Genomic DNA, 23,640 nt, shown 5'->3' with positions numbered 1-23,640 from the left:
CATACGCACCCAGCTAGTGGGCATCTGAAGGGCAGGTAGAGGTGGGAAGTGCATAGAAACAGTTTCCCAGGGATAGTAAAAGAGGGGAGAGATGCCTGTTGAACAATCGCAAGGAATCAGAGCAGTCTTTGTTAGAGCTGGAGATCAAGACTCCTTTGGGCATAAGTCCCTTAGCTGCATCACTGCGTGGATCTCCCAGTTAGGGACATATATGAATGTTTAGAGGTTTTGAACGTATTATACACAATGTGCAGAAACAGACCCATTTATAGGAATGCGTGGAATTGTCTTGGCCATATTTCTGGTGCCAGAAGGTAATATAGTCAAAGTAGGAGTTAGTGTAGCACCTGAGACACATTCCAAGAGCTGTCTTTCAGTTTGGTGTCACCCAGACATTTGGGGATAAGGGGGCGCTTTTCTATCCATATACTCAACTTCCAGACCTCAAATCTCTCCATCTCATCCCATTGTCCCCATTCTAAGATCAAAATTGGCTCTTATTTGTCACTTTTGCCGTTGTTAATGTGGCTTCATATAACTTAATCTGAATATATGAATTTTAAGAAATTATATATGAGGTGTGAATATCTTGGCATGGAGGGAATCCACTTGAAGAATCCTTTTATAAAGTCACATTTGCTTACATTTGCCAATAAGAACTTCATGATAGATTTTCTTTCTTAAAGGCCTCCCCAGCATATCCATTATATACTCTGAATCAGAAAAATATGACTTCGAAGAAGCACATATGTTGTGTAAATTGTGAGCCACACCATTGTGGAGGTGGGATATGGGGGGAAGTGCGATTGGAAGCTGTTCAGGGAAGACGTTATCTGGGGATCTAGTTACTGCTGTGGATTATAATTAATACCGACAGTCCTCAGCTTATACCAGTTGCTAATGCTGAGTTCAGTTTTCAGTGGGAAAAGCATAGAACATTAGTGCTGGAGAGAAAACTAGGAAACATTTTATCTGCCTCTCTCACTTTACAGATGAAGAATCCAAAATCCAAAACGTTCAGTAGCTTACTGAAGATCATATGAAACTGCAAGTTTGGTAAACATCCCAAACGTTATAAACATTATAACATCACAAACATTATGAAATTTGGGCTTAGCCTATAAGCCCCAATCTACTGAGGACATGAAGTGGTTACAATAATTTCCTTCATTCTCAGCTACAGTCATGAAGGACATTAAATACTGTTACCCAGAAAAAAATAGGGTGGCAGCGGCTGGTACAGGTTTCATGCGGGCTGAAGTTTATAAAACTTAGAAGCCCCTCTGAAAGAAAAACAGTGCTAAGCTACGAGTTCAAAACTAGGCACCAAAAAAACCTATTTACTTAGAATGAAGAAACAAAACACAAAACACAAAATTAGTGGATAAATATCACGTACATCACGAATAGAAAAAAAAGTAATATTTTTATTAATTAACTTCCTGACGTGGCTCTATAATAATTTTTCCTCTATATTTTTGGCTGCTTGCTCTTTGATGACTTCTTCACATGACAGTGATTTTGTCATATCTTATCCTCTAGAGGAAATAGAAAGGTAATTCAGTCTTTCTTCTAGCATGGTTGGTCAAAATTTGCCTTTTGTTATTGATACTTTAGAAAAGCTTCTTCAGTCCCAGAAGTGATTACTGGTATTGTCATGGAAACTGTTAGGATGGTTGTCAAATCTGGGGAAATCTTCATCGTGTCTTTCAGACATATGAGATTTAAGATTTGGAAGAACTTTCCACAGACTAGCTTCTGGCCCTGCACATCTGAAATATTTTTACTCTCTGTATACACATGTACTCCCAGTCTTAGGCACCTTATTGGGATACTAGCAGAAACACCCTTAACCCAGGCTAGAGGGAATCCATACTTTACAGGCTACACTCTGCTCCTCCACTCTTTCTGTCCCTCTACACATGGCAAGGCGTCTATGGGGTCAAAGAAACATGCATACGTATACTCAAAGCCCATGCCTCCCGCTTCCTGATCTTGCTACATATATATGGCATCCTGGAATTTCTTGTTCAGACAGGGCCGACCTAGGCCTCTTCCTCTGTCCGTCCTCCCAAGGGCAGACTGTACCCTGGTGTAAATATTCCCAGGCCAACCTCAGCGCCATGGACAGAGCTCATGCAAATGAGGGACTCTAAACCTTAAACTTCACCAGCTTTGTGGCAAATGTACCTCTACATGGCACCCAGAGTCTCTGTGATGGCACCTTTTTGTCTTGGCCCCAAGCCAGTGTGGAAGCTACTCTACCCACCAAAAGTACAGTTTATAAAAACCTCACCTCAGCATGGCAACCATGCAGGGGAAGCAGATAGAAAAAGTTCAGAGAGATAGAAATGTACATGGCTCTGAACACTGAAGTCTTCCTGGATAACAATGTGAAAGCGGACAGCTTGCCTGTCTACCCTCCCGAACTGCCATGGCCCCATCTTGGCATCCCTCAGAGGGCAGCCCCATTGCCCTGTGGTGCCTCCATTGTTCCCATTTGGCAGAAGCTGGGCAACTTTTCCTTAAACCTATAACCCTTTCCCAGTCTCTTCCTCCTCCTTAAGCCCGTAAGATAACACATCGGGTACAAATCTCTCCTCGACCCCTCAGCAGCTCAGGACACTGGCAAGATGAACCCTCTGGCCACAGTTAATGGATGGCACACCTCCTCTCCCTTCATGGATAATGCACTGAAGTAAGAGAGGGGAAGGAGTGTGGGATAGCAGTGGTCAAGGAGGACTGTCCACCCTAGCCTAAAGTAAAAAGACTTTTTTTTTTTTTTTTTTTCCCTGCGGTACGCGGGCCTCTCACTGTTGTGGCCTCTCCCGTTGCGGAGCACAGACTCTGGACGCGCAGGCTCAGCGGCCATGGCTCACGGGCCCAGCTGCTCCGCGGCATGTGGGATCCTCCCGGACCGGGGCACGAACCCGTGTCCCCTGCATCGGCAGGAGGACTCTCAACCACTGCGCCACCAGGGAAGCCCTAAAAAGACTTTTTAACCACTGCGCCACCAGGGAAGCCCTAAAAAGACTTTTTAAGACAAAGCTGATCCTTTGCGGGGCTGGGAGGGCGAGAAAGGCTCCCCTGCCCTGAGTACTGGTTGCCCAAGCAGCCACCCTCTTGCTTTCCTTCCCTTCTAATCCTTTGGCCCCTGTGACCATGCTTCCCTCCTACCACCACCCCAACTAATCCTCCTTATGACGTGACCTGGGCACCCCTCGGCAAACCACAAAGGGGTCTACGGCTTTTTCCAGCTTACGCCCCTTGGTGTCTCACACACGTCTCCACCTGGTGACTTCAGGACCTCTAGCTCTTTCTCCTGACGCTCTGAGGCCCAACTTTTGGGCACTGTTATTCACATTCAGGTGTATGAGATTAATAGCATCCCCTGTCTTAAGATGTGTCTTTAAATAGACGACGAAGTCTTAAGCAAAACATTCAAAGTCAACGAGCTTTAATAAAATGTCTAATATCTAGTTAGAAAAACTCCTAGGCATCTTAAAATAGAGTATTGCATTTAATTATCAGAGCCCCCTGTAATGGAAAGAAATAAAGAAACCACAAGCTTTGGGGGTAATTTAGCCAGGTGAGGGGGGATTTGGGAGGGGGCTGGGTGTCTTGTTGCAAAGGTCAGAAGAGGAGGGGACAAGCTGTCACTGGCCTGGATCCTGGCTGGCTGGTTCCTCTCTTCACACACACACGCACACACGCACAGCACAAATGCCTTTGGGGGTTCGCGGGGGAGGGGTTACTGACATCTAGCCTAAGCCCAAGCCTCTCATTTCGCATTCCCTGCACCGTGAGGGGCCGCCAAGTGTGCGCAGGGGATTGGGAGGGGCATCTGGAAGGAGAAGGACAAATTTAAAAAGAAAGATTTACGAGGCCATGAAGATGTTTCTCCCAGACTCTGGAGTGCAGGAGTATGACTTACTTATTTTATTTTCATTTGTAACCAAAACCTTCCCCTGACTCCCATTGGCCCTAGCTGAGAGGGGAGAGAGGGCCGGCCCGTCAGGCGTTGATCACCGGGCCAACGGGAGACAGTGTGGCGTGATGCTGACGCAGCCCACTGACAAGCCAGAGAGAGGCCCAGGGGAGCAGCTCTGAGCCGAGCAGCCAGAGCCGGGCAGGTAGGGAGCTGACAGCTGGGGAATTGCTAAGACGCGCCGGGCTGACGGGGGCAGGCTGGTGAGACAGTGGACTCGGAGCAGGTGTGATTCTGCGATGCACAAACACTGTTGTTTACCAGCTTTCCTTGGCATCTGCTCTACCTCCTTGGCTCCATCAAGCTCACCATGTTTTCAATTTCCTCTCCCCTTTCCCCCAAACCTACATGATCACCCCACCAGTCCCCTCATCTCTATTCTGAAATGTTTGTCTCCCTCGCTCCTTTTGGGAGAAGAAAGGGAGTAGATGAATACACATTAATAACGTCAAAATATCAATTAGTGGTCAGCTGAATAGGAACAGTCTCTGCTGGCCTCAAGGCAAACTATTGAATTGAGAGCTGCAGAGCCAGAAGAGAGAATAGGCTGGGGATTAAGGGGTGTCCACACAGGGGACTTGTGGTGCAAAGGCCCAAGGTTCGTGAGTTACTGAAGGCTTGAGGACTGACTGCCTGATCCACAATTCCTGGAGGGAAGCATCCCAGGGAAAAGGGGAGCTGTGTCCCCAGGCTGGAGTTCTCTCTTAAGAAAATGGAAGTTGGGAGGCAAAGGGAGAGCCAAACTTCAAACCTATGGATAAGTCCTGAATCCTCTTCAGGACAGTGACCCCTACATTTTCATTCCCATACCCATTTATTGAGGATCACAGAATCCCTTGCAAAGGCACCCCGTGTAGGAAAATCCAACATCCTTTCACACAAAACTAACAAAAACAAAACAAAACTTTACTAATCAGGCTGCACTTACCCATCTTGCCTGTGACTTTTCTGGATGATGTTCAAAACAATGTGAAGCCCATGCTGACACCTCTCTTGTCACTGAACATAACCACCCAGTTCTCTTACACCAGACAAGGCAATATCATAATTTTCACCTATTAAATGAATAGGACAGGCACTGCTGATCTGATGCCTGGATTACTCAGACTGATTTGAACCACAGCTGATTCTCAGCAGCCCAAGGTCACATGCTCCCTGCTCCCAAGGACCTGAAGGTCTCTGCCCCTCCACCTCACTATTGAATAAAAGGTTATATCATTCCCAATCTATAGATGGAACGGTAAAGTCCTGTTTGGCTGGAAGTGACTCCATGAGTCTGTCTTTTCATCTATTGTAGGGGAAGGGGTGCCACTGGAGTCATGTTGCTGCATTATCGGAGGGCCTCCTATCTGAGCTACCATTATGAAGCTGGCTCCACTCTATCAGAAATTGGGAGCCTCGGAGCTTAGCTTCTAGTCCCAGCTCTGACACCTGCTTCGTGTAGAAGAAGTCCTTAGGTCCAGGAGTCAGAAGGCCTGAGAATTACCACTTAGCAATCATGTTAATCATATCACTTAAAACCTTCCTGTGGTTTCCCACTGTCCTTATAAATCATAAGCCTTCTTCAGAACTCTGTATGCTCTGGTTATTGCTCATCTCTCTGACCTCATCCCACACCTCTCTCCCTCTCACCCTTTACTTCCGAGACACACCAGCCTCTTTTCTGTTTCTGAAGTCACCCAGGCTTTGTTTATACTTTGTCATCTTTGTACCTGTTGTCCCCTCTTGCCCATATTGTCCTAAACGTACCTGGAGCCTACTAATCATTTGGTAGTCAACAGATACTGGATTACTCGATGGGCAGATTAAGCAGAAGTACAGGACAACAATAAAACAACAGCACCCCAAGAAAGGTTTTTTGGAGGAAATAATTTGAAATTTGATATGTTTTTTTAAAATCTAAGTAGTCAACCTGGGAAAGATAAGACTCTTGCATCCATTCATTAATTCATTCATTCAGCAGATACTGATGGTACTTACGTGCCATCTGTCTCCTCTAACTTACAATTTAAGTTCCGTGAAGGCAGAGATCTTGTCTGTCTCAGACTCCATCAGCACACAGAAGGTGCTTGGGAAATGTCTGTTAAATAAATGAGTGAATTAATGAACAAATAAATGAATGTAATCTCAGACTAATCACTTAAACTTTCTGAGCCTCGGTTTCTCACCTTTAAAGTATGACTAACACTAACATTCTTGTGTACTTCAAAGTATTGGAAGGAGTTGGAAACAAATATGTGTATGAGACCCAGTTTCCTAAAATACAGAGCCTGAGGCAGGGATTAAGTACTGGTGCTTTATCTGGAAGGTACAATCCCAGGGCATCCAGAGTGAAGGCAAAAGGAAACGAGACAAGAAGAATGGGAAGGAATGAAAAGATGATGAGTTACCACATTGACCAGTGCTTCATGTGAAGCCACAAAGGGTCACAAGCAGTCATTTGACAGGCATATTCACAGGACCATGCAAGATATCTATGCAGAAACTATACCTCAAAGCAACCCATCAAGGAAAGATGAAACACTGATGAATATTTGCCCACTGAAGAATTTACTGTCCAATACTTCCAGATTGCCCCATCCCTCCACCCCTTGAAATCACCCAGGAAGCCTACTCCTATGTCCTTTAGTGCGAAATTTCATCCAAGTCTGAAAGTGTCTGGAAGATCCAGAGTCCCCAAGCCTGTGGCAAGTTGTCCACAGTGGTGAAATCCTACAGCCCCACAGCTTCAGGAGGGGCAGCTGTTTAGAACATGGAGCTGAGAGTCCAGGCCATGGGGTGAGTGAGGGTGAGAGAATCCAATGAGGATGAAAAGATACACATAAGGTATTTCTGATATAGTATCTGAAAGGGATTTGAACACTATAAAGTCCCAAACAATGACAGATGCTGTTGTTTTCTCGGTCTTTTAAAAAAAAATTCAGGGCTTCCCTGGTGGCGCAGTGGTTGAGAGTCCACCTGCCGATGCAGGGGACACGGGTTCGTGCCCCGGTCCGGGAAGATCCCACATGCCGCAGAGCGGCTGAGCCCGTGAGCCATGGCCGCTGAGCCTGTGCGTTCAGAGCCTGTGCTCCGCAACGGGAGAGGCCACAACGGTGAGAGGCCCGCGTACCGCAAAAAAAAGAAAAAAAAAATTCAAGTGTGTTTTCACCCCATAGTCTCTGCACTTGTATAAGTTTGATAAGCTTTCAACCAAACTGTGCAAATGAAAAGAAGTCTCTCCTGTTTGCCCTGTTACTGTTGAAACACCCCTCTCTGAAATAAGCTACTACATCTCCTCATAAAAATCCTTCTGCCCAAAATAGAAACATAAATGTGTTCTGTTAAAGTGGGCTTTTTTTCTTATTATGTTTAGTTTCTATTACTGAAAGAAAACACAGCAAATATGATCAATCCATATGGGAGATACTTTTCACGTAAACCTCTTGCCTCTTGATTCTCCCTCCATCACTCCTTTCTTACAACATCAGCTTCCTTGAGCCCATTCTTATGCTAGTATGTTGCCTACACTGTGATCAGTTTTAACAGACCTCCAAAATGCCTGTTAGCACACAGTCCATGTAATGGTCAGAACGGAAAGATTTACTAACCTGAAATGCCTGCATTAGCAGTTACATAACTTGTTGACATGTAGCCCCTCATCAGGTTTTATCTACAAATCCAAGACCCTTACTATTTAGGGTCAGCCCGAATTGAGGTCAGCCTGGATTGAGGAGCCCTGTGTGTTTTGGATTTTGATTTTGTTCCAGAGCCCAGTAGAGTGAAATTCCTTGCACGTAGTAGGATGCATGCACATGCGCACGCACACACATATCTCATTCATTAAACAAGTGACTTTATACATTTGTTGTGACAATTAAATGAGGCACAAAATGTGAGTCTCTTAGCCCAGGGCCCAGTAAACAAGAGATAAAGTTTAGCTTTGATAGTAATTTGAGGGTGCTATTAGCTCCCCACCTTGTGCATCTAAATCAGGGGAAGGACATGCTTTTCTATCATGCCGTCTGCCTTCATTGGTTCAACCAGACCCAGGTTTACACATGTGTAATCCAGTGTAAAGCCTGTCTTTAAAAATCTGTGTAGCCACAGGGAATCTCACACTGGTCGTGGCATTTATGTTGCTCTGTGATACACTGTGTTTCTAAATGTGGTGCTGTCAATTGATTCAACAGCATTTTATTGGACAATTTTACTGTTCTGGTGCCCCAAAGCTTTTTAAAGCAGGAACCAGTTTTTTAAATCAAATGGATAAAGTCGTTGCACTTGAAATAACAGCAGTACAAGTAATAGGGCCAGAAATTCCACTTGGGCTGTTCAATTATTTCCCTGGAAATTTTCCTAAAATTTAGGGGAAGAGCGACACCAACCTCCTAAGCCCTTTACCTGGTGTCACCCAGGTACCCAAGTCCACTTCCCTGAAGTTATTGCCGGGATCCAGGCCACATGGGAATTTGCTCATCTTCCTTGGGAGAGGTAGCCTGACTTCAGCTATTTCTCAAGTCCCTTTGACATCCAGTTGTATCTCCCCCATCACTGATGGAATAATGGATAATGAGTCATCATTTTAGACTATCCCTGCAAACTGTTGCTTGTATCTGTTTTGTAAGCTGCAAATCACCTTAATTTTAGCACAAAGGAGCTCTCTACTGTCCAAAATATAAACTGTTTTCTTATAGAAACACTGAAGTTAAAGAACTTTAAAAGTTAGCATCATTAGTAGTAGAATATTCTAACCTTACATGCCTCCTGCTGTGATGCAGTATGGATCACTTTTGAAGAACCCTTGACATAGATGTTTAACCTGAATTGAACTAAGCCTTTGACCTAACTTCCAATTTACAAGAAGTATAGGAGATAGAGGGAAAAAAGTTAAATAACACCACAATAGAACAGTAAGAAAAATTCAAAATGTGGGAAGCTGTGCAAGATAACTGGCCTAGTCTCTCAAAAACTGACATCATGGAAAAAAAAAAAAAATAGGGGTGGAATCAGTTCCAGATTAAAAGAGACCAGAAACACCAAATGCGACGCATGACTTTGAATGAATCCTCATTTGAAAAATAACATACATAAAAGGTATTTCAGGGACTATTGGGGAAATTTGAATTTAACTATTAGATGATATTAGAGAATTACTGTTAATGGTCCTAAATGTGACTATACCAAAGGGTGTTCTTCTTTTTAGGAGATGAATACTGAAGTATTCAAATATAAAGTATTACATCCAAATGATTAGTAAAATACTAACAATTGTGGAATCTAGGTGGTTGGTATATGGGTAAATAATTGTACTATTCTTTCAATAATTTTGTATGTTTGAAAATTATCATGATAAAAGAATTTTTGAAATATTGGTTTTCTTGTGTGAACTTCTGAAGTTATTAACAATTTGGGCACTTGAGAATTCACATTTCTACTTCGGGAATTGGGGATTTGTGGGGGGAGGCCACTTAAAATCTGGCCACTATGCCCTGTTCGGTGCACTGTGTAATTTCTCAGTACGCTTGGTCACCATTTCAAAGGAAATATGTAATAATTATTCTTTATGTGTAATCTTTGCTAAGAGTTTAAAGAGCAAACAGATCAGGTACACAATAGTTCATGTATAGATGTATCTGGTTCATTATTTATTAGTCAGAGCCTATACAATTCTCCCTTACCTCCCCTGATCAAATATCATGTTTCCATACCCTTCCGTAATGCAGATTTCAAAGTCCTAGACTTGTTAAAACCAGGGTCATTTTTCTGCAGTTCTCATAAGAAGATTAGTTTCTAAATCCAAGATGAAAGAATTTCTCAGCACAGTAATTGATAAAGAAAATACATCTTGGAACAAAATAGTTGGTTTAATCACTGGGGTAAGGAAAGGGACATTCATTTGATTGATGAAATAGAAAGGAGCCAGGCTTTGTTTAAATTGGCAAAGGCAGCATTATTTGGGGTTTCTGTGTCTTCCATGAGTCATAATATTCAAAGATATTGCAATCACAAGTATATGATGTCAACAGTGGTGCTATCACTCTTACTGCGCCTGCCCTTGGGTGTTATAACAAAACAGGGCACAAGTGCACATGAAATTATTTCAGTCAGGGGCCAAAGTGGAACTAAAAACCAGGTTCTGAACAACTGAATAATTGAATATATGTTGAATTGTTCCTGTTTGGAGGATTTATTTCCCTGGAAAACACTTCAGTCTGCCACTTTCTGTAAAGCACTCTTCTACTAGTAAAGTGAATCCCCACATTACAAGACCTCACCACTGAATCTTATCTAGGCCCCTCTTCTGAGACACCTCATCAAGAGAGTATTTTATTCATTTCTTTAAAACCTATAAAGAAAACTATGGATATTCATTCCATCCATGTTTTCATTCTTCCATTTATTCTTTGGATTTATTAAATTCCCACTGGATGGCAAGCACTTCTAGTACTTAGAAGAGAGCAGACAGCGTAATCAAGATTCATCAAGATTCTTGCCGCCTGGAAGTTACACTCTAGTGGGAGAGTGGCAGCAAGTTAATAATGAAGAGCGAACAATGAAGAGTGGGAGTAAGGGGAACCTACCTTAGATATCGTGGGCCAGAAAGTCCTCCTGAGAAGGTGACCTTGGCATTAAGATGGTTGATCACAGTTACCCATGTGGAGATCTGAGCAAGGGCATTCCAGGCAGAGGAACCAGTGAACGCAGCGGTCCTAGGGCAGGAGCAAGCCTGGTGGACTTGAAGGACAGAAAGAAAGCCCGAGTTACTGAAGCATGGTGAATGACAGAGAGTGAAATGAAATGTAGGTTTTGGTTAAGAGATTGGGCTTTATTCTAATTTCATTGGGCAGCCATTGGAGAGCTTGAAGCAGGAGAGTGGCATGATCTGATTTACACTTGAAAAAGACCTCTCAGGCTAATGCTTTTGATCAGGGACTATCTCCTCACATTTACCCCAAATTCCTCCTGCTGCAATGAATGCGCATTTTCTCTCCTCACAGTGAACAGATGCGACTTGATGCTGACATTAGTTCAGATGCCTGAGGAAGCATCAGATGGCTATATCAGGACCCCCAGAAGGCTGAAATGAATGCAGTAAGAGGGCCAGGATGGTGATCATCAACCTGAATTACAATCAGAAGCCACTGATAAAAAATAAAACCTGTTTCCTTCCTCACTGATGGTAGGGACAGTTCTTTCCTTAGCTCTCCTATAGTTGTCACATTCTCATTGATTCTCAAACCCCACCTCCCCACCAAGCAATCCGTGGCAGCAGCAACATCAACATAGTGGAAGACTGTCTCTCGTATTCATGGTAGGGAACATAATTGTTGGTGTAAAAGAATATAAAAGTTGGGTGGATGGGACTTCCAGTGGACTCTCCTCAGCATAACAACAATTTAACCGGAGAAAATTACAAAAATTAAAGTAAAATCACTTAAAAGTCCCTGGAAATTATCTTAAGGGCATAGAGCAAAAGGAGGACTATTCATTCAAGACAATTTACTAAATTTCATAAGAACAACAAGCACCCATGGCATGTCAGCCACGACCTGCTCCTTTAACTCCCACACCCTGGGCATATGCAGCCAGGAAGATAGAGCCCTCCCCTTCCGGAAGCGCACAGTCTGAGCTATGATTTCACCCCAAGAGTGGCATGTTGCCAGTAATATTTCTCATTCCCCCACCCCACCCCAACCTAGTGTTACAGAAGCTCTGTTCCTAGGAGGAATGATCTCGGGGATGCAGCTCCCTTCCCAAGTCCTGCAGCAGTTGTAGCCCACTAAAAGTACAGGGGCCCTGATCACCCTTGCCCAGCTCCATCATAGAGGTTCCCTTTGGGGAAGGGCAAGCTGAGAAGGCCAGGGGCTGGCACTGGCCCCCCAAGCAGTGCCCTCTTATAGAACTGGAGTATAGCTCTGGTGCGGTGGCATGGGGGTTCTACCCAGGGGGTGAGGCAGACCCAAAGGATGAAGAGTTCTGAAGCTCTGCCTGAGGGGGCTGACTGTTTGGAACGGAGAGTAGAGAGTTCCATACGTAAGGGTGTTTTTGAAAACACTGGAGATCTTGGTAGACAGTAATTAAGAGGAGAATGATAGCTCCAGGAGACAAGCAAAACAGCAGTGCAGCCAGAAGTTTAACAGAGAGAACTGGGAAAAGAGCAGCCAGGAGAAGCCCTCCTGGGATCAGTCATCCCAGGATGGAAGCCTTGCTGGCACAAGGGGCTTAAACACCACCCTTGACCAAACCGTGAACAATAGGTATTCTGATCCAGGGTGACTCCTAGGTTTAAAACTAAAATTACACTCACCCCTGACGACCTGGCAGATTATGGGCATGCCCAAGGCTGAGCCCTCTTGGGAACAATCAGAGAAAGAACCTCCAAGCTACAAGCCCTTGGCCGAACATGGGGCAGTAAACACAAATTCCCTGAACTGTAATAGCAACCTCGAGGCCATACACACAAAATGGTACAGATGAACGTATCTGCAGGGCAGGAATAGAAACGCAGATTGTAGAGAACAGACATGTGGACACAGTGGGGAAGGGGAGGGTGAGATGAACTGGGAGATTAGGTTTGACATAAATACACTACCATGTATAAAATCGATAGCTAGTGGGAACCTGCTGGATAGCACAGGGAGCTCAGCTCGGTGCTCTGTGATGACCTAGATGGGTGGGCTTGGGGTGGAGGGAGGTCCAAGAGGGAGGGGATATATGTATACATACAGCTGATTCACTGCACTGTACAGGAGAAACTAACACACCATTGTAAAGCAATTACACTGCAATAAAAAAAATAGAGAGAGCAAAAATCTAACTGGCTAAGTACAACCTTTGACCAATAAGTGGCTTATGCCAACACAGACCCAGGGATGATCCTTAGGTAGCCAGGCTAAAAGACAAAAACAAGGGGGAAAAAATGTAAGCATTGGTAACAGGGGCTGCACACTAGGGGGGAAATAGATGTCACAGGATTAGTTCCGCCAAGTCACTAAATAAATAAACAACTGACAAAGCCAACAACCACCACCACCACTCCTGGGGAGTAAGGGAGGGAATCAGTATCTAGAGTTGTTATACTACCAAATTGTCCAGTTTCAAAAAAATTGTGAGACATGCAAAACAGTACTAACGGGCACACCTAGCACCCAGATTTTGGTTTCTAATACCATTCTCTTTATTAGAGAAACAGGATTTTCTAAGAGAAATGACTGATTCTAGGACAGGGGCAAGAAATATACAAGATGAACCCAGAGCATCTTGCAATGACAGAAAATAAGGAAAACAACAAGAAAAAAGACACGAGACACAGAGAACCAAAAAATCAGAATGTCAGATGTAAGTCCAACTCTATCAATGATAACGTTAAATGTGAATGAACTAAACAATCTAATCAAAAGGAAGAGATTATCAGATTGGATTTAAAGAACAAAAACAAGATCCAACTTTCTGCTACTTATAGGAGACATACTTTATATCGAAAGAAACAAATAAATTGAAAGTAAAAGGATGGAAAAAGATATACTATGCAAACAGAAACCATAAGAGAGCCATAAGAATGGCTATACTAATATCAAGCAAAATAAATAATGTGGTCACCCAGCTTGCTGCACCAGTTTTTGTGGTCCCTTGCAAGAGGGACTCCCTTACCCAAAATTTGGTTCCAATGTCAAGACCAATGACACCACACCAAAGGGGTACGAAAAGGTTCATTACTTATATAATGAGGCTATCTGAGGGCAGCAAGGCAGGCTTCCAAAGCTTGTCTGAAAATGTGTTGAGAGAGCAGGAAAAGGAGACTGGCTTGGGAATTTTTTCGTTGTTGTAGCTACGCAATGAGGCCAGGCTGAGGGTTCCCATACACTGCCACAATAGAAATACATTCATTTATGTTAAGGGAACTCCAGGTTACAAGACCACATGCAGTATCTCCAAAGAATCCAGGGAAGTGTCCAGAAGAGAAAGATAAAACATTGAACATTTACTAAGTCCTGCCTTGAACTTCAACACTTGAGGAGTCAGAAAGCAAGTTTAGAAATATGGGGAAGTAAGAGTAGAAAGGAAGCAGAAAGATGACCACACTCCCTTCTCTGACTGCTGGTTGTCAGTCAAAAATACAACAGGATAATGAGATGGAGAAGGACTGTGAGGGGTTCTGACTCTTGGAGATTAAGGCGCTGGCGCCTAAGTGGCAAGAAGGAGACAGTCAGGAGAGAATCTGGGGCTTCCCTGGTGGCGCAGTGGTTGAGAGTCTGCCTGCCGATGCAGGGGACACGGGTTCGTGCCCCGGTCCAGGAAGATCCCACATGCTGCGGAGCGGCTGGGCCCATGAGCCATGGCCGCTGAGCCTACGCGTCCGGAGCCTGTGCTCCGCAACGGGAGAGGCCACAACAGTGAGAGGCCCGCGTACCGTTAAAAAAAAAAAAAAAAAAAAAAAGAGAGAGAGAGAGAATCTGAAGACAGACTATGCCAGGCAAAAGGAACACATCTAGTTCCTTGCTGAGCCCATAGCTAGTGCTCCAACAGTATAAATCCTAATGCTGCATCTCATAGGATGACTTACAAAAATCACTGTTAGCTAAACAAATTCTCTCCCAGTAGCCTGGAGTTTTAGAAAAATGTAACTTAAAGTCATCAAACACTTCACCTATGTATGTATATACCATTCATATGCCAAGATTCAGCCCACTGGTATATCAGGTAAAAATCCCTGCTGGTCCCCACACATGTGATTATAATTTCTCTTCCATCTTATATGTCACTGGCATTGTATAACTTCAACATGTGATTTGATAAGGGAATTTTGGTAATGTTCTCTTCCTCTTTCTTTCTAGGAATGTTTTAATTAACTTCGTTTTTCAAGCTTCTTAGCAAAAGTCTGACCCGTAACATTTTTCCTGCAAGAAAGGAAATGTGAACTATGTCATTCTCTTCTTTGCCTTTAGAAACAAAATCGCTTGATTTGTATCAGGAATTATTTTGCAGCAGTTCTGGAAAAACTCAGTTGGTTTACCAGAGAGGACAGGGGGGTTAAGGGGATGCAAACAGAAGTAATAATATCAGTTGTTATTATTATAATAATGAATATTTATTGAGCACTTGCTTTATGCCAGGCATCATGCTAAATGTCTACATGGCTTACTTAATCAGACAACAACACTGCAGGGTAGACATTATTATTTAAATTTTCCGAATGAGGAAACTGAGGCTTAGAAAGTGTAACTGTCTATTGTCACATGGCTCTAGAAACTGAACTCAAGCACTCTAACTCCATATTTGCACAGCAAAAACCTGACCATCCCATGACTATACCATGCTGCTTTGATGGGAGTGGGGTGGAATTAAGGAGAAAGTTGAAGAAATCGAAGGAAAACTGGGCAACATAAGCAAGGAAAGAAGAGTTTTAAGAAGAGGGATTTTAAGAAGTTGTCAATAGTGTTTCAAGACCCTGAGAGTGGGGTCCTTGTTCAGTTTTGCACCCCAGGCGCTTTCTGAGAGCTTCATGCTAGTCCTAGCTCTGGGAGGGAAGAGTGGTGGTAGGAGATGGAAACAGACAGGAATAGGGGGAGGACCCTGTGGGGCCTTGCGGCTTCTACTGAGAACTTCGTTACCCAGAGCTAGATGGCAGTCATCGGAGAGTGAGGAGGAGAGAAACAGCATAGCCTAGTTTAAGCATTTAAACTCTTTGGCTGCAGGATGATAACAGGGTGTGGAGGGTGAGGGCAGGAGCTAGGAGACCAGTTAAGAAACCATTGCAATAATGCAGGCAAAAAGTGATCCTAACTTGGCCCAGGTGGCAATGGGATGGTGAGAAGTAGTTGAATTCTAGATAGATTTTGAAAGTAGAGCTGTTGGGTCAGATGTGGGATGTGAGAGAGAGAGTCAGAGATCGCGTGGAAGATTTTACCCTAAGCAGCTACCACAGAGAGCCGGATAATCAGAGGTCTAACAAAAGGTCTACTGGATTCGGAGTTTAGGAGACGCTAAATGATCTCGGTGAGAGCATTTCACGGGGAGCGGTGGGGGTGGAAGTAAGGTGGAGCCTAGCTAAGTAATAAATGAAACATAAGGAAGTAGAAAGAATAAGTATAAGCTACTCTTATGACTGTATATGGAAAGGAGACTTACGATAGCTAGGACACCCTGGGTCAAGGGAAAGTCGTTTATGTATTTTTTAAGATGGGGAAAAATTGAGCATATTTATGTGCTGAGAACAAGAAACCAATAGAAAAAGAGTGGTTGAAAGCACCTAGTAGAGGGAAGAGTGATTAACTGAGCTCCCTGAGAAGATGGGGGGCGGAAGTGACTGCAACCCAGAACTCACGTAGAGGGGCTAGGTCTGAACGAAGGGGGACTTGGGAGGGAAGGAGAGGTGTGCATGTCACTGTTTCTACATGACAGAAGAAAGAAGCTGAGAGAGTTCTTGCTGGATCGGATGTACGTTTTCTGTGAATTAAGAGGTAATGTCATGAGCCGGGTTGCTCAGAATAACAGTGAAAAATTTAAATCTTTTCTTGGGGAAAGGAGGCATAGGATTATGGGTGCAGTGAGGACCCAGCAAAAGCTAGAGATTGTAAATATGTAGCAGAGCCAACTCGCGTGGTTGTATGAAACAGACTTACATAACAGTAAACAGTTTCTGCAATAAAATTTCCATCCACAGACACAGTGGACAGCATCCAGTTTCTTGAAAATTAATAAAACATGATCTACAAGCCCAAAGCCACAGTTTCCACTATTTAAGAAAGAACTGTGCCCAAACTTTCCTACTCAAGTAATGCATAGTCTACACCAAAGCCTAGTGCTAAAATAGGTTTAGGTCAACGTCAGATTTATTTCATTAAAGAACCCCACACCCCCTGCCTCTTTCACACAGTTTTTAAGAATATATCCACTTCAGTTTTCAGTCTTGCTTGTCCATTTCAACATCCAATTTCTCTGATAGTAACAGATATCACACAATTATGAAACTTTTAACTTTCACCTTTTCTTGTTTTTTCAAATGGAGAGAATACTATTTAGTCTTTACCTAAAACATAAATCTTAAAATTAAACTATTTCATTCTAGAAACTTTTCCAGCATACTTTTAAGATTTCATCAAGTCTTTCTACTTAAGAAAGAGAGATAATGAAAGTGTAGGTGAAAACTGCCTTCTCATTGCAGTAGTTGTATCATTTTTTTTTTCCATTGGGCGATGTGCTTAGCGACTTGCACATTAAGCCTTCTATTAAAGCTATATTAATAGCATAAATATGGAAAAACGAAACCGCTCTGAAAGTTCAAAATAATAGCAATAACCTTTCCCTCATATAAAACCTTTTATCTGAAGATGTCCATACACTTCCCCAAAAAGCCTGAGTACCTGCCCAACCACTTTTGCAAGAAGCCAATCAAAACGCCAGCCTCACTTTATTCACTGACTCAAAATGCTAGTGAGGATCACAAAGGAAACGCCCAATAAAATCATGATTTTAATTCTTAATGTTTCCTTTGGCAGCATTCATAATCTTTAAGAGGACCAGACCTCCAGTCTGTATGAAATCCCACGCGGCTGCCTCCTTCTTGGCTTTATTCTTTAGCCATAGCTGATAGTGTGTGATGGGGGTGGGGAGCTGAGGCAAAGTCCCACATGTGACTGGAGAAATACCCACATCTCTCACACAGAGACACATGTGCACCCTGATGCAATCATGGCTACAAATGAATCAGGGCCCTTGACGGAAGAGCCCAAGGCTAATGCCCTCTGAGGAGTCCATGGGCTGCCTGGTGAACAGGCTACATCAGGGCCATTACTGAACAAAGCACAGGTGAGCAACGAGCAAAAAAGGGAAAAGGAGGGGCTGAGGCCTTGGGTTCCAGGGTTTGGAACATGTTTTCTTGAGATTATTCCCAGGTAATTATAGGGCACCAAAAAGGGAAACTGAGCTTTGGCCTGACTCACACATGCAAACTCACTGTGAGATCAAGGGTGACTTCCTTTACTGCCCTGGGCCTCAGTTTCCTCACCTTTAAAAATGAGGAAATTATACAACTACATCAGGAAGACTCCTTCTTCTTCCAGCACCCTATGAAATACTCAGAGTCATTATTTCCTGTTCCCTCAAGAGAAACAGAGTGTCACTGAAGAGACTGGAGGAAATTGTTCTTCAGAAAAGTATTTCAGATTCTTGAAGAAGTATGACAAGTTCTCTGGCATGTCTCAGCCCTACTTCTTCCATCTGAAACGACAGTGGAGAGGAAAAGCATCTCTCTCTTCATCCTAAAGTCCTATAAATGTCCGTGAAAGGCATTTTACCAACACGTGTACACTTTTGTGGACAGAATCAATAGGAGCATTTCTGACCACCACCAGTCTCCTGGAAATGCCTAGTGTGGAGTACCTCTTACCACAATGGCTAATTCTGCCCAGTCACCACCTTCTGAGACGTTATTCCTTAAAGGGCCATTTTCCTAGAATCGCATCCCAGGGAGCCATTTATTAAAGAAGTAACAAAAATCCATAAATATGTCAGCCTCGTTTTTCACCTGAAGGAGAAGTGAAAAAGAAAGATAACTTTCCCCAGCCTAGGTCAAGCCAAATTTAGGACTTTAAAATAACAATAAGAACATTTGGGGGAGGGGAGCCAAGGAAGGACCCTTGAGAGACAGCAACAGATGCTAACACCCAGGCAGTGGCTATAGTACAGACGAGGTCCCCAGGTCTCTATTTTGCTTCTGAGAAAGTGGGAGTAGGAGAGGGGTTGTCCTAGATTTTTCATTTGAATTGATGCCCCTGGAAACCATGTTTCTTCAACTATGGAGGGTGTCTGAGGTCTTAATTACTCTCTCCAGATGGGATAACAAAGGTCCTGGATAAGCTGTTCACCCTAAAGAATTGAGGAAGAAATGAAATTAGTAAATCATATTAGTGTAACAGTCACTATAATTCTTGTCACCAATTCCAATGTGTGGAGGTTTTTCCCACACCAATCAGTAATTCTCTGACACCAGCTGGTCATCCTACAATTCAACTCAATTCTGACCCTATGTACTGGGAGATAGTGTCACATCTCACAGGTTAACGGCTCAGTCCTACAAGTCTGCCCCCCATCCCCCAACTTCAGACACCAATCAGAAGTCCAAGTTGTCACCTGTGCTTCTGACTGACATGCTCTATATTGGAGGTTCCAATAACCTCCTCCTTGGGTCTGATGAATTTGCTAGAGTGGCTCACAGAGCTCAGAGGAACATTTTACTTACTTAGGTTATCAGTTTATTATAAAAGGATATAACTCAGGAACAGCCAGATGGAAGAGATGCAGAGGGCAAGATATGGGGAAAGGGTGCGGAGCCCCCACGCCTTCTCCCAGCCACCACCCTCCCTGAATCTCCATGGGTTCACCAACCCAGAAGCTCTCTGAACCCCGACTACCCCTTGTTACACAGACATGATTGATTAAATCGTTAGCCACTGGTGATTGAACTCAATCTCTAGTCCCTCTCGCCTCCGTGGAGATGAGGAGTAAGGGGTGGGGGGACTGGAAGTTCTAACCCTCTGATCACACAGTTGATTCCACTGGCAACCAGCCCCCATCCTTAGGTGTGGTTCAAAAGTCACCTCACTAATATAACAAAAGGCACCTTTATCATTCTCATTGATTAGAAAATTCTAAGGGTTTTAGGAGCTCTGTGCAAGAAACTGGGATGAAGAACAAATATATATTTCTTATTATAAATCACAGTATCTCACACACACACACACACACACATGCTTGTCTTCTCTTTTTCTCTCTGTCTCTCTCTCCTTTCCCATCCCATCTTAGTCTCTCAGGGTATCTCTCTGGCACATTGACTAAGAACCAGACTCTGGTTTCCAATAGATATGGGCCTAAGTTTCAGCCTTGCCATGAGTTTTTCAAAAAATCTTGAATGACTAATTAAACTTCTCTAGTACTGCTTCTTTATCTGTGAAATACTAAAAACTATTAGGTTGTAGCAATTGAGAAAATACATGTGAAGTACTTACCACCATACTGGACACTTATGTCGCATTTTATGTATGGTGAGCATTATCATCTCACAGATCACACAGTTATGGATGCTTCAGAGTTTCAATGTTCTGGTTATAGTGAGACTGATTTCAGGACGCACTGTGGGCCAGCTGGGATTAAACCTTCCACCACAGGGCATTTGCTGGGCCATAAGCAGATCAATCCTTTGTCCCTTCATTAGTATGGAACCAAGAAATGGGTGGAACTACAACAATGCCCTGTGTATCCAGAGCTTTTTCAGTTTTTCTCATGCAGCCTCTTCAACAAAGGTCCTTGCGTTATTGTTTACATATGTGTCACACACACAGACGCGCGTGCGCACACACACAAACACACAGCGACTTTTATGCTGTTGAGAGGGAGAAGCCAAATAAACATTTTTTTCCTTTGTTTCTTGACAATTTAACAAGCCTGAGGAAAAAGATGTGGCACTAAGGAGGGACAAAAAAATGGAGAGACAGGACCAGGAGTGGAGGAGGGGAGAAAGTATTGGGAAGAGAATGTGCAGAAAGATTTTTTTTTTTTTGTCCACAGAGTTCCTGCTAAAAGTAGTTAGGTAGCCCCACCACCCGGGGTGTGTGACCTCCTGGTAATTTCCCCGGGGAGTCACCCCTCAGAGAACTTTTACCGAATCAGAATCAAGAGGAAGCTGAGCTAGGTAAATTCCCAAACAGAGGGGGCTGGCTGGGTGATGACCTAAAGCCAGACTGGGACAAGTTTCTAGGCGGGTTTCCCCTTCCTGCTCTGACAGTTCAGCCAAGAAGAGGGGGATGCCGTGGCCAGGGATTCTTGCTGGTATTTTCCGTTGTCGCTCAGCTTCCTGGGTTTGACATAAAGGAATCTGAGGCTTTCTGTGACCACTCTTATTGTCTGGGATCCTTTCCTCAAGAGGCGTTCATGAATTTGTCAGGACTGCCAGGAAAGAGTGTGAGTCACGACTTCTAAGCAGACAATATTCGGCTTTAGAAATTCCCAGAGATATGACTTGTTTATAGGAAAGGAAACAGAGCTATTCTGAGCTGCCAGGGGAAGAGGAAAGCGCTGATCATTTTTTCAAACGCTGTGTTGAAAGTCATACAAGCAGCCAGAGTGCCAGCAAGGACCTGGTATAGACACTGATGTTAGTAGTTCATTTGTCTACGTTTTGGAGGATATTTTTAGGCTTGGCATTTAAAATGCAAGGCTCATGGCATTGAAATTCTACTCTCAGTCTTAAGCCCAGAGGCCTGAGCTGGCCAAGTATGAGCTAGCGCAGGGGTTAGGGGGATGCAATTGAGGGACCTGTTGGCTTGGCTGAGGGAGCAGGGCCTGCACCTTTGGCTGGAAAGAGAGGCACACACACAAAGGCACCATCTTGGACACCCTTTGAACTTCACATTTCATGAGCAGGCCGCTGATTTTCATTCCCATTGTAGGGAAAGTAAAATTTCCTCTACCCTCCTGTGATCTCCAGCTGGGACTGACAAAAGATAGATTAACAGGAGAAAAGTATACACATTTTAGTTACATGTAAATGGGGATCCTCACAAGAAAAATGAAGACCCAAAGAAGGGACTAGACCTATGTGCATCAATACTAGGTTGAACAAAGAGTAGCAGTCTAGGGAAAGTAGCTAAAACATAAGGGGTGAACAAAAGGAGGATGAACTACTCTGACAAGGTCCGTTGTACAAATTTTTCTCAGCTTCAACTCCCCATCCCTGCTGATGAGAATGTTTCTTTCTCCTGGTACCTCAGAGTGCCCTTATTGCCTCTGCTGTTTTTCAAGCGCCTTTAACGCAAAGTACTTAACATGCCAAAGCATCATGTATTGACATGGCATGTCCTCAACTTCTCCACTGTATTCCATGGTGCCCCTTCTAATGTGTTCTCTTCATAGTGTTAACAACTGTGATGTCAGCTGTCATTATCTTTAAAAACTGTCCAAAGCTACCAACTTTAGAGAATGTGCCCAAGGAGAGAAACTCAGGGGGGTTCTCTCCCATAACACGTGCTTCTGCATTGGCCCACTTTCTTGTGTATTGAGTTTGGTCCTGATATGTTCAGACTCATAAAGGCACCATTTGCACATTTGTCCTTGTTAGCAGAGCCAGTCACCTGATCACAGAGATTGATTTCCAAGGAAAAAAAGAATCCACTGAGTATTCACTGATTCAACAATAATTAACCTATGTGATCATTTCATAGACACCACATTTGATAAAATCAACACATTCCCCTAATTATGAAGTAAACATTCAAATAAAATTAGGATGCCCCTTAAATGTGATAAAGGTGCTCTTGGCTTAAAATAAATAAAGAGTACATTTAATTTGTAAACATTGGAAATATTCAAAATCAGAAACAAACACAAAGATGTCCTTTAATATTATTATCACTTTAGATTCTCTGGCTAAGGCAATAAGTCATGAAACAAAAAGAATCAATTTTGTGAACTAAGATACTAAAGTACTTGAAAATCACATAAGCACATATCTGGAAAAGCCAAATGAATTAGCTAAAAGCTTTCTTAATTAATAAAGAGTTATAAAGTGGCTTGGAATAAGATAACTACCTAAAAAGCAATAGTACTCCTATATACTGACAATAACTAAATAGACCATATAATGGAAAAGAAAAGCTATTCAAAGAGCAACAAATATAAAAGACCTACCAACTCAATGAGAAATGTATTAAAACTTTTAAAACCTTGATTGAGAGATACAATTTTAATAATTAATAGGAAGAATTACATTTTTATTAGGTGGAAAAATTCAACATAAAGATGTCAAGGCTTCTCAAACTTATTAAAATAATTCTATCCAAAAATACAACAGGACTTTTCTGGGAAGTCATTAGAATTAGTGTGGACTAATTGTCAAGCTTGGTGCTTATCTTATAACAAGGGCCCAAAACTCTAAAGAGGAAAAGTTAGCAAAATATATTCTTAGGGATCAATCTTGTCGGATATCAGAACATAGGTGTAAAATACCAGTAATTAAAACTGTGAGTTTGATACAAATGTAAAAATATAAACCAAAGGAAAGTGATCAAACACCCTGGAACAGACCCTGTTACACTTAATGTCACATTTATAGATGGCTCTGTAGTTTACAAAGCTTTCTACTTGCATTATCTTTTATGCTTCAAAACCATGCAGTGAAACAATTATTATGCCTATTTTCTTTATGAAGCAACTGATACTCAGAAATTAGGAGACTTGCCCAACATAATAAAATGAAGATGAATGTGGACTTGAGCCCAGATTTTCTGAACTCCCAAAGCACACCTCCTGTTACTATGTTGTTCCCACAAAATAATGGAGAATGGACTTTTTTTTTTAGTGATATTGAAATTTAGAGAAAAAAAAATATTTAGACTTGCCCCTTACACCATATGCCCCTGCTAAAGATAAACAAATAACAACCCGTAGTTGTTTGAAGACTTCAATACTAAAAATCAAATTATAGAAACCTTGGCAAAAAAAATAGAGACATGAGCCTGAACCAGCATCTGAGGTGTCTCCTCATTGAGCCTACTCAGAAGCAGGGAGCTGCGATGCTTCCATTCTCTCCTGTTTTCTAGGACTGTCAACCCCTACCTACTCCAGATGAATTTCCTATTATTACAAAGATGTAGAAGTCCCCAAAGTAAAGTTGA

General features: G+C 42.9%; 1 long non-coding RNA gene across 1 annotated transcript in view; it reads right to left on the bottom strand.

Moving 5' to 3' along the window:
• The window catches only part of LOC114896644, a 77,156-nt gene extending 66,457 nt beyond the window's left edge, over positions 1–10,699 (bottom strand). Inside the window, exons 1-2 of the long non-coding RNA XR_003793858.1 lie at positions 10,552–10,699; positions 5,994–6,068 (exon numbers count right to left, since the gene is read on the bottom strand). This is a non-coding gene — a long non-coding RNA (uncharacterized LOC114896644). The remainder of the gene's footprint in view (positions 1–5,993; positions 6,069–10,551) is intronic.
• Positions 10,700–23,640: the final 12,941 nt, after the last annotated feature.

This window comes from Monodon monoceros, unplaced genomic scaffold (genome assembly GCF_005190385.1).
Source record: "Monodon monoceros isolate NGI ecotype Baffin Bay Population unplaced genomic scaffold, NGI_Narwhal_1 Super_Scaffold_16, whole genome shotgun sequence".
NCBI lineage: Eukaryota > Metazoa > Chordata > Mammalia > Artiodactyla > Monodontidae > Monodon > Monodon monoceros.
This window is presented reverse-complemented; position numbering and strand designations above follow the sequence as displayed.